Genomic DNA, 12,414 nt, shown 5'->3' on the forward strand with positions numbered 1-12,414 from the left:
TTTTTCTATTGAACCTTGACTCATAGGTCATCTCTGCAGTTTCAGGGTAATATGTTGAAGGCTGTGCTATAGGGCATCATGAGGTTTTTCAAGAATGCTCTCTGGTATGTGGGTTGCAGTCTGTTTCCACTGTGACTAAAGGGCCATATAGGTACTAGTGAAATCTCTGGCATCCTGCCACAGTGGCAAGCACAGAGGAGTCAGGGTTTTACTGTGATGGTGTCATTGCTTTTGAAGCCTGGGCTACTTGTGCTCCTTCTTTCAGTAGGAGCATTCCCAACTACCATCTTGTAGTGCTAATTCTGTCTTGTCATTAAAAACAAAATTATCACATTTATATCCCACCTTTTTTCCTCTTCCAAAGAACCCAGGCCGGCTTACATTGTTCTTCTCCTCCACATTTCATCCTCACAAGAGCCCTGTGAGGTAGGTTAGGCTGAGAGTCAATGACTGGCCCAAAATCCTCCAGTGAGTTTCATGGCTGAGTGGGGACTAGAACCCGGATCTCCTGAGTCCCAGTCCAACACTCTCGCCACTACACCACACTGGTCATTTTAGTATTAGACAAATTAATGGAAGTAAGCTATAACTGGCAACTAGTTATGATGCTTATAGGTTACCTCCAGTGTCACAGGCAGTCTGCTTCTGAACCCCACACAGAAACAGGAGGGTGCTATTGTGCTCATGTCGTGCTTGTGGGCTTCCTATGGCATCTGGTTGGCCACTGTGGGAGGAGAATGCTGGGCTAGAAAAGGCCTTTGGTCTGATCCAGCATGGTTTTTCTTACGTTCTTTCAATTTTGTCTCTAAGCTTATCTTTGGGGAGGTATTTTCAAGATCGTTGTCCCAATAGCATCCTGTGTCCCTCCCCCACATTTCTCCCAAGTCTTGCAGAGGTGCTGTGATGTCTACCAATCTTGGTAAGTTGTTGACTTCTTGGCCTTGGGAATGTTCCTCCACAGCATGCCCTCTGATGACCTGTTTCTTTGTACGGGATGCTCTTGCCAAGTGGTTTGCTTTATGGCATATCTTCCCTAATGCTGAACATCCCTCTTGCGTTACAGGAGTTGGTGTGTTAACTGTGCATCTCTTTTTCTGTGCTCTTCTTGTGCCAGGCTGTGCAGTCACTGGGGACAGGAGCTTTGCTCAGCAGTCAGAGCCGAGGGGCCAAGCTAGGATGCAGAGCATGGGATATATTGGTACAGGTACATGGGTGTTTTCCTTCTGGGGCTAATAACCCCCCTCTCCTCACACCACAGTCCCTGCAGTGGAATTTAAAAATCCCATTCCACCAGCCCTTCATGAGAGAAAGACCTCCCTCATGAAGGCTCCTCCTCCCTAAACTGTTGCCAATAGCAGCCATGCCAGCAGACTGTGCAGAGGGGAATGAGAGGGGAAGCGGGGTCATTTGACCAGCCCTACTGAAAAACTACTTCATTTTTTTCTCTTCCCTACCCATCCCTTTTTCCTTGTGTGTCGTGTCTTTTTAGATTGTAAGTCTGCAGGCAGTGACAATCTTGTTTGACTTACTGTTTCTAAGACGCGCCAGGAGCTTTTTTGGCTGAGGAGCAGGAGAAAAATACTTCAGATAAACAAACAAATGCAGCCCTTCACGTAACATATTTAGTGCCACATCTGTCCCATTCTGTGGTTTCCTGAGGCTCGCGAAGGAAGCTGATAGCATTTGATGGCAGTCAGATGAAAGCAGGAAGAAAGTAGGACCTTGGACAGTTCCAACTGGGTCCTGCAGGTTGGAACTCTCTTCCACTAGAACAACAGGACATTTTTGTCTCAGCAGGGAGCTAATGCCAACTGAAGCCTCATGTAGGATGACAAGACCTGGAGGAGCTGACTGGACTGTTAAAGGGTCCTTGCCTGATTTGTAGCCTGAGACTTCTACAAGGCTGAAAAGATGGAGTTTCTGCTAGGAACTCATCCTCTGAGCCAGAGGATGAAGGTAGGGCTCTGTCCTCTGGCCGGGAGAGCCCTGAATAAGGCACTGACTGTCCTATCGCCAAGGAAGTAGCCTTTGCCTTGTCTTCCTCAGGATCCTCTGCTCCACAATGGAAGGTCTGAAGGCTGGGGGTCGCAACAATTTGTAGTTGTCACTTCGAAGTTACTTTATAATGAAAAGTGGGTAATACATTTCATAAATAAATAATAGTTGCCCTTGGTTATTATAAATACACTTCTGCTGTATTGGTGGAATGGCTGCCATACCAACGCATGCTCAGCCAGAAAATACAAAAACAATGTTAAAATGACATGCCCCCAGCATCCCTGGACATACCACCATAGTCCAGACATTGTCTTCTATTTTTAACGCTCCCATGTTTTCCCACCATTTCCTCTGTCTTTTTCCTTGACACAGAAAATCTGTTAAGGAAGAACAGACAGAACAGCCACACAATGCCTTCCGGTTGGTAGTTCTAGGAGCCCTCCGTCTGGACGCACCCTCCATTAGTGGTTGCCTAGCAACTGCCACGTGCTCGCTCCCTTAGATTTGCTCAGGAACAGGTCAGCTGAAGCAACTTTATGTCTTAGGGTTGCCACCTTTTGCTCACAAAAATGTTGGCTTCTTCTGAGCACCTGCATGTAAATGATGATTTCTTTTGCCCCAGAGTGAAAGGCTTATTTCAAAACATGCAGTCTCTCCTCGACAGACGCTGCAAAATGGTGCCAGCCACTGCCATGAATCCCTTATTAAGGGATGTTGCTCCATGTAGCAGGACCATATACACACAACTGCATTCACAGCAGACACTTGTCCACTACACTGCAAATGTTGCCACCACCTGATGCCTTCACTGACAGGCACGTGGTATGACAGGGGTGGGGAATGTGTGACCCTCCAGATGTTGTGGACTGCAGCTCCCATCAGCCCTAGCCAGCATAGCCAATGGTGAGGGATGATGGAAGCTGCATTCCAACAAGATCTGGAGGGTCCACATGCTATGACAACACATTAACAACAAGAATAACTCTTTAGCTGGAATTTATTCCCAGGCTTTTCTCTTGCTTTTCCAGGCCATAAGGATGTATGTCTGGCTGGGTGGCAACCATATTATATCCTAAGGATTGGCCAAAGTAAGACCCCATCTCGGGTCTGTTACCTAAATGCTGGTAGTTACCATACTAGTGAAGGTACCAGAAGGCTGGCAATTCAGTGTTCCCTACTGATCCAAGACCTGGGTTCAAGGTAGTATACTTTATTGCATGGGTCTCCAACCTTTTTGGGTCAGTGGGCACAGTTGGAATTTTGACAGGGTGTCACAGGTGCACTCACAAAATGGCTGCCACAGGGGTGGGGGTTTGCTCATTCATAAAATGTCTGCCATGGTGAGCATGGCCAGTAACAAAATACTCATTTCCCAGAAGGCAAACTAGTGAGACTGAAAGAAAAGTAACTTGCCTAAGAACCTATTTACAAGGCAGAGGTGGAGTCTGAGCTCTAAAACACAGAACCACTCTTTTGAACCCAAATAAAAAAGGTGCCGGAGGGAAGCACTTTGCTTTGCAACATGCCATCCTCCCAGTTAAAAACAAAATGAATGTTTAAAGGTTCTAAGAAATAAAATAAAAATCAGGAGGGACAGGAGCATGGCGGGCACCAGGAGAGGTATTTGCAGGCACATGCTGCCCATGGGCACCAAGCTGGACACCCCAACCTTATTGACTGACTGGCTCTGCAGCTCAAGTATGGTTCCCCAGCCTGTGCTGGTTATAGGGTGGGCAGGGTGTGGGGAGTATTTGAAGAGGAATGACCAGACAGGGAACCATTAATGGAGCTGCTTCCTCAGGCACCTCGTAAGACAGGACCATTCCCTGAGCTTGTGATGAGGAAACTCAGACATGTCTGGCACAGGACTTTGGCCCCTTAGAAGCATGTTCTGGTTGTAATAAATTATGTCATGTTCTGGCAGGTGCAGAATGGGCAAAGGCCACCCTCCCTGAAATAGCCACATGTCCCTTCTGCCAGGGAAGGCCCTTTGCCCTGCATTCAAGCACCATGGCAACAATGGAGAGCAAGGACCCACAGACCAGAGCAAGGGACAGATGGCCTTGGAGGTAAAAATAAACAGGGGGGGCTTGGATTAGATCCCTGAAGGGCGTTTCCCTCCCCAGCCATTTGTCCTTGCATATATCTGAAATGCAGGGTTAAGAGAAAAGACCCTGAGGTTTTGTTTCCAAGAGGGTGGGCAGTGGAGGGGGGACATTTTTAGTGGATTAAAGCTTCCCAGGGGGGAAACCAGGCCTGGTGGATTCTGCTCCCAACTCAGGAAAAAAAATATGGCTTACTAGTGTGTCTGGATAGGATTTCCCACCAGTTCTAATAAGGGAATTGTATCTGTTGGTTTGGTTGAGAGGGCAGACATGTTCTAGATTGATTCTCTGGAAGAGGATTGAAGTCTGTGGATTTGAGAGGTAAACAGAGTGAAATTATTCACACGCTCCCACAGAATACTAACACTCAAAAGCTATCCAATAAAATTTATTGGCAGTAAGATCAGGGCGGGTGGGCGGGCAGACAGGCAGAAGGAAGCACTGGTTCATACAGTGGCCTAGTTCGCATGTAACAAGAAGCCACCATGGGTGAATTTCTCCATGGAGCTTCTTCTTGCAGTGGTAGCAGCCATTCTGAATATTCAAGCCATGGTGGGGGGACTCCGTAGCTTGACATTATGTGCAAACCCAGCAAGGGTGGGTTGTTGGACTGGTTAACAAGCCACCTGCAACCCTAAAACAACCCTCACCTCTCCAAGGATACTGTCCACATCCTTGGGTTGTACGAATTGAAAATTATCCATTATAAATGAACAAGCAGGAGTCAAAGTTACATCCACCAGACCTGTATCAACTATGGCATCCAAGTCAGCATGGATACGATTAATTTTATCTGCAAAGTGTCATGCAAATTGGTCAGAGGAGGCTATTGAGTGGTCTACCTCTTCTTGCTAGCCAGAGCATAACAGGCCTCTGACCACCCAATGAACAGGTGCAATGATGGCAGAGAAGTATAATTTCTTCACTGCCCTAATAGCCACAAAGTAGGCTTTCAAATGAGCTCTAGCCCATTCTCAACTGGACTCATTCTGAGTTTTCCGGCAACATTGCTCTACTCAATGTCCCACTTGTTTCATCACCTGCAGTGCCCTGGAAAACCAGGGGGCTCATTTGGCTCCCACTCTGTGGGAGAGGACACTCAGGAGTGATCATGTCAACCGCCTGGGTCATTTCTCCATTCCAGAGATCAACCAACACTTTGACAGAATCACCTGCTAAGGTGACAGGAAAATCCCCAATTGCTGTCAGAAAACCATCCAGATCCATCAGTCTCCTGGTGTGGACCATGTTAATTGATCTCCTGCCCCTACAGAGGGTCCGAGTCCCAGCAAGTCTAAATCCCACCAGGTAGTGATCTGTCCATGACAACGGAAGTATAGAGAGTTCTTCCACCCATGGATCACCATCATCCCACCCTACACAGAAAACCAAATCCAAAATTTGCCCTGCTGACTGAGTGGGGCCAGAAACTAATTGGGACAGACCCACGGGGCCATGGAGGCCATGAAGTCCTGAGCTTCTCCCGACAAGGTGGCCTCAGCATGTATGTTGAAGTCCACCAGCACGACAAGCTGCGGAGACACCAGCACCAACCCCAAGACCACCTCAGCTAGCTCAGGAAGGGAGTCTGTTGAACAGCAGGGTGGGCGGTGCACCAACAGAATCCTTATTCTGTCCAGAACACCCACCTTCAGGGACACACACACTCGAAACTGGAAGACTACGGGATGGGTTGCCTGGACAAGGGGATAGATTCAGCATAGACCACGGCAACTCTGCCTCCCTGCCCACCAGGTCTGGCCTGCTGCAACACAGAGAACCCAGGTAGGCAGAGAGATATTTCCTCCCCCAGTCTCATCCAACCAGGTGATACAGGCCAGGTTGGCATGCTCGTCCAGGATCGAGTCCCAGATAGCTGTTGTTTTCCCATTCAGCGACCTGGCATTCAGCAGCAGCACTTTCAGCCCAGGCAGACTGTCACCAAGGCTACCCAGGCTGACAGCTCGGAAGCATCCAGCACCCTGTTGCACTCCCCCCCACTTAATGACCCAGCTGCCTCCCGCCACCATATCGCCCTCTGCCCTCTACCTCTCCAGTGTCCACACCCTGCACCCCTCCACCTCTCTGTGCCTTTTAAAAACACATTTCTCCTGCCAACAGGCAATCATTGCTTGTCTCATACTGCTATACAGAAACAAGAAGGCAGATATACAGTCCCTTCCCTCCTTCCCTCTGTCCAGCAGACTGGGTGGTCCTTGACCCCATTCACCCCCGAAATGGCTCCTCCAAAGGGGCAACCCCTTTGGTGCCATCCCTTTGGTGGCAGCCCCTCCCCTGGTAGGCCCATCCCAAAGCTCCCCTCCTTTTATGCATCAGCTGCAGGAAGCTTTGGGAAGAGGATGCAATCTTTTCCAAAGTGGCAGAAGATCTCCCAGAGACAGTGCAGGGTCAGAGGTCTCCTCCTGCATAGAGACAGTTGTTCCCTGGCCCCAGAGAGTCTCTCTGGAGCAGCCACAGGTAGCAGACAGGAAGCATGCTGGCAAAGCTCCCTAGCAGTGTACTTGGGCAGATGTCTCTACTGTATCCTCTCCTAGCAGTGGGGTGCTGGTGGGTCTCCACTCCTCTCTCTTTCCCTCCTGGAGGAAAATGGCCCTCACCACGCGCAACTAAACTTAGAATAAAAGCTTCCTTTAACACCATTTGAAGTCCCCCCCCATAAGATTAATTGCCAGGCAGGGAAGATGGGGGGGGGTGTTCCAGCATGTGGAGAGGGTTAACTCTTCCCTTCCTAGCTGCAATCCCCCTTGAAAATCACCCCCTATCTGACAATTATGCTAAGAAAGACACCTTGCATGGGCATCAATGGATACTCAGGGGCTCTGGGGAATAAATCTGAGCCCCTGAGAAATAGATTCAGGGCCAGGAACCCATAGGCCCAGTCCTTTCAAAGCCCACAACATTAGAAGAAGTGTGAAATCCAGTGGGAATGCTAAGTTCCAGTCCACTCATTGGCTCAAGACGTGTGCATCACATCATTTTGTGCAGGAATTCACACAGCTCTAATTCCTACCTGGAAGGGGGGATTATTGCTGCAGGTGGGATAAGATCCTGAGGCAGGGGAAATCTTCTTGCCCCTCCAGCAAAGACCTGGGTGATTGAATGCCCCTGGCAGAAAACCCCACCCCACCAACCCCCATTGGATCTGCAGGGGTGACTGCCTCCTCCTCCCTGTCCCATCGTCCACACTTGACTTGGGGGGATGGGAACCCAGGAAGAGCTATTGCTTTGTTTTTATGCTTTCCCCCTGTCTACGGTATCCCAATCCACAGGTCTACACATGCACCTGCAGGCTGTATGCTCACGCAAGGAAAGTGTGCAAGGATCTTGACATGATCACCCATGGAACAGATAAATGGTGCTGGTGTATGTGTGTGCGCGCATAAGATATAATGTTTAGAAGATGGGCACATTTAAATTTTTGGCAACCAGTGACCAAGGCCATATTGCTATGCAATATTGTGATGGATGTTAGATATATTAATGGAACATAGGTGGCTTTGATGGATTAATTGCAGTTTGTCTCACCCGAGGATGTGGACAAGTTGCTTGGAGGAATGAGGATGACAACATGCGTGGTCCTTAGACCCATGTCCATCTTGGCTCATTAATATTGCTCGAGGGGGTCTGGCTGAATGGGTGGTAGAAGTTATAAACCAAGGGTGCAGAACCTCTTTCAGCCTGAGGGCTGAATTCCATTTCAGAGAAGCTCTCGGGGGCCACATTCCAGTAAGGGTGGGGTGAAAGGGGGCAGGGTGAAAGACAAAAGGGGGGGACCAAAAATACCAGCATGTTTTTGCTTAAAGCTCTTACCGCTGGAAACTAAGCCTCGTGAGAAGCATTTCATTCATTGGGGTTGGGGGGTTGGTGGTCAGGGGAAATGGGGTGTGGCCATCTGGGGAATCACAGAGGCCCAGATTGTGACCCCAGGCAGACCAGATTTGGCCCCCAGGCCTGAGGTTCTATATCCCTGTTAATCAATGCTTCCTTGAGAGAGGGCTATGTTCTGGTCCCCCTAAAAGAGGCAGTAATAAGACCTTTTTACAGAAGTCATCATTCATTTCCACCACCCTGGATTATTATTGGCCTGTCTCTACTCTGCCTTTTTCCCCCAGTAAGGTCTTGGAGCGGGTGGTGGGGTCTGTTCTGAATGAGGGAGCACTCCCTCTGAAAGATCAGGTATGCATCTCAGGGGTACTCTTCCTGGAAGGTCAGGGGGCAACAGTGGCAAAGGAGTGCCTTTGCACAGCTTTGTCTGGCGTACCAGCTGCACCCTTTCTTGGAGAAGGAAGATCTGACCACAGTGATTTATGCCTTAATCACCTTGCATTTAGATTACTGGGGCTGCCCTTGAAGAGTGTTCAGAAACTTCAGCTAGTGCAAACTTGGCTGCCAGACCTATCAGGACCATGCTTTGTAGACCACATTACAACAGTCTTGGACCAACTGCACTGGCTCCCAGTTTGTTTCTGGGCACAATTCAAGATTCCGGAGGATGTGATTGATAAAGTCAGGGTTTCAGGCCAAGATACTTAAAGGACCACCTCCTCCCATATGAACCTGCCTGTAATTTATGATCATTATCACAGGCCCTGCTATATGTCCCACAGTCTAGAGAAGCTAGGTTGGTAGGTACTTGAGACAGGGCCTTTTCAGCTGCAGCACCCTGAGCATGGAACTCTCTAAAGGTGAGATTAGCTCCCTCTTTATTAGGCCAAGACTACCTGGTTCCAGCAGGCTTTTAAGGCTTTTTCTTACTGTATTTATTAATGTTATTTATGTCCCATCTTTCCACCACTAAAATGGTGCTCAAAGCAGCTAACAATAATAAGACCAAGATAAAACCAAACACTTAATTAAAATGATCACAAAAACAAATAAATTAGGGTGCAACCCTATCCTGATTGGCGGCTGCCTCCGAACTCAGAGGTGACCGCCTATCCAATGCAGGGCAGGAGAAGCACGGAGGGGATCATTCCCTCCGTGCTTCTCCTGCCCTGCATTTTCGGCTAGACAGCCCATTGCAGCTGTCTAGCCATGGGGGGGGGAGTGGTGGAGGATGCTGCTGTATGACACCCCGGAACGCCCCCAGACATGCCCCTTTCTGGCCATGCCACACTCCTTTTGATGGAGGCAGCGATAGAACCAAAGAGACACCATCTTAAAGTAGTGGCAGCCATCTCAGGCAGCCTGCTACGGTGGAGAGTCCCAGAGGAGGATAGTCTTATCAACTGCCCTGTTGATACCAACAGCAATGGTCTGTTTCATATCATGTACAGTCAGAGGAGTCCCCCCACCCCTTGCAAAGCCGCCACGCCTGCAGCTGGTTAGAACCAGTTCCAGCTAGATCGCTTCCTGCCCAGCCTGCAAGGACACGTCAGCCATAGAGGCATGTCAACTACGCATGCTTAATTAAGTTCATTAATATTGTGTGACCCACCCCGCATAGCTAATGAGGTCATTATAATGTACATGCGATGTATGTAGTAGGAGGATAAACATGTCAAGGAGACGTCATAAGTTGGCAGGGCAAAAGTTATGACCCTTAGAGTATCCAGCCAATAAAGGAACAAGTTATGTGACCCAAATGTATATAAGCTGTACCAAAAACATTCAGGGTGTGGTTCTCCTTTGTGGCGCTAGCCGCGAGAATCCACCTGAACAGCGCTGTTTGTCTCTTGCCAAATAAAACTGTGTTGGACTGAATCTCAGAGTTCTGTGTGTCTCTAAGGGCATATTGGCATACCCCTCCTAGAGGGAACGAACTTAAGCATAATTTGTGCAACAGCAGCGCAGAAGTGCGGGGAGGTCAGTTCCCAGAAAACAAGACATCCTATGGCCGTCTAGCCACTGTCTTAAAAGCACAGCTAACAACACAATAGTAAAAGAAATGATCGGGACCCAACCAATTAAAAAGCCCTTCAACAGCAGGACGGTTTACTGCCAAAGGCCTGGCTGAATGAAAACGTCTTTGCCTGCAGGTGGAAGGGCAACAGAGAGGGGGCCAACCCAGCCTCCCTCAGCAAGGAGTTCCAGACCCTGGGAGCAGCCACGAGGAGGCCCCCTTTTGCGTCCTCCCCAAACTTGCTTCTGATGGTAATTAATGCTGTTTGATATCGCTCTCCAATTTTAATGACACTCCCTTCTTTTGCTGCATTGAAAGTTTTTTTCTGCTTCTGTGATGATGGCTTTTACAAGGATGTTATGTTTATATGTTTTTAATGTACATCTCCTTGGGCAACTTGTAGGCGGAGGGTCTGATTTATAAATTAATCCCATTAATAAATGAGTATGTATAGGGTTGCAGCTTTAATTTGGTGTAAAGATGAGCAAGGGACTGGAGAGGAAATGGAACTGCATACAAATCTGAAATTTAGTGAAAATCTTGAAGTCAAGCTTTATATTTTTTAAAAAGCACCCTCCAAAATATTTTCAAAGCATATTTTGGAAATCAGCATATAACAAGGGTGTGGAACTTCAGACCTGGGGGCCAAATCTGGCCCTCTGGGGTTCTCTAGAAGGCCATGCCCACCTCTTTTCCTCCAACCACTGGCACAGTGGTGGGTCCCTGGCTTTTGGGCAGTTTTCTCCCCATTCTAAAAGGTTGACATGTGTCTCCTAAGGCTGAGTTGCTGGCAGTAGGAGCTTTAAATATGCTGGCATGTTTGATATTTTGGCCCTGCCCCTTTTGCCTTTGGCCCCGCCCACCACTAGGATGCAGCCCCTGAGAGCTTCTTTGAAATGGAATTTGGCCCTTGGGCTGAAAGAGGTTCTGAATCCTGGGATAATCTTACCCTAATCTTATGCAACTTCCTCTATGCAGCTTACTCCCAAGTACGCATGCATTGGATTGCAGCCCAAGATGACTATCTTAAAAAAAAAAAGAATCGAAGTCCCATTGATGGACTTTACAGCAATAACATTATGAGCATCTGTACACCAGCTTAAAATTACCCATTTAAAAGGGGGCTTTCTGCTTCCATTTAAATGCAGGACCACAATGGACTGTGCCTGTGCTTCCTTCTCCCCCTCCCCTTTCCCCCTCCTCCTCCCCCTTATCGGAGTCTTCCATGTGTTTCATTGGTCTCCCTCCTCTTCTTGCGGCTTTTCCTTTTTCACAGAGGGAACTCAAGCGGAACACAAGCGGGGTAATTTGATAGCTCATTATCTCTGATCTATACATAGATAAAGGCCAGTACAGGAAACGCCCCGGAGGTTGATGGCATCATCTAAAGGGCCCGCAAACTTCCATGAGTGAGCCATCTCAATAGCAGGATAAAAGCGCCACGTGAAGAAGCGCTATGTATCAACATACCAGACTCAGTACTCGTACATGTTGTTTTCCTCTCGTAAGGTCCCATGGCAAGCGACGCTAACGAGAAAAGGAGTCCAAGATGGGTGGGAGCTTTTAAAAAAGGAAATTCTCAAGGCACAATCACAAACAATTCCAACAAGAAGAAAAGGTGGAAGACAACAGAAGAAGCCAATGTGGCTTCACAAAAAGCTTAGGGATGACCTGAAAACAAAAAAGGACACTTATAGGAAGTGGAAAGAAGGCCAAGTAACAAAGGAAGAGTACAGGCAGATAGCACAGAATTGCAGGGATGGCGTCAGGAAGGCTAAAGCTGAGAATGAGCTGAGGTTAGCGAGGGATGCTAAAAACAACAAAAAGGCTTTCTTCAGCTACGTGCATAGTAAAAGGCAGAGGAAAGAAATGGTGGTTCAGCTATTAAATAAGGATGGCAAAACGATAACAGATGACAAAGAAAAGGCAGAGGTGCTCAATTCCTACTTTGGCTCAGTCTTCTCCCAAAAGAGGGTCTATGACGCCCCTGGCAAAGGCAAAGTACAGGCTGAAGGGGCAGGATTGCAGCTTGAGATCGATAAGCATATGGTCAAGGAACACCTAATTACTTTGAATGAGTTCAAATCTCCAGGGCCAGATGAACTGCATCCTAGAGTCATAAAGGAACTGGCAGAAGAACTCTCAGAACTGCTGTCTATTCTCTTTGAGAAATCATGGAGGACGGGGGAAGTGCCAGATGACTGGAGAAGGGCTAACGTTGTCCCCATCTTCAAAAAGGGTAAAAAGGAAGAACCTGGGAACTACAGACCAGTCAGTCTGACATCAATCCCTGGGAAAATTCTGGAGCAGATGATAAAGGAATCCATCTGGAAGCACCTTGACAACAATGCCGTGATTACTCGAAGCCAACATGGATTTGTCAAGAACAAGTCCTGCCAGACAAATCTGATCTCATTTTTTGATCAAGTAACCTCCCTTGTAGACCGT

The sequence above is a fragment of the Heloderma suspectum genome, chromosome 2 (genome assembly GCF_057233095.1).
Source record: "Heloderma suspectum isolate Gila_16-S chromosome 2, 16-S_ref, whole genome shotgun sequence".
Taxonomy (NCBI): Eukaryota; Metazoa; Chordata; class Lepidosauria; order Squamata; family Helodermatidae; genus Heloderma; species Heloderma suspectum.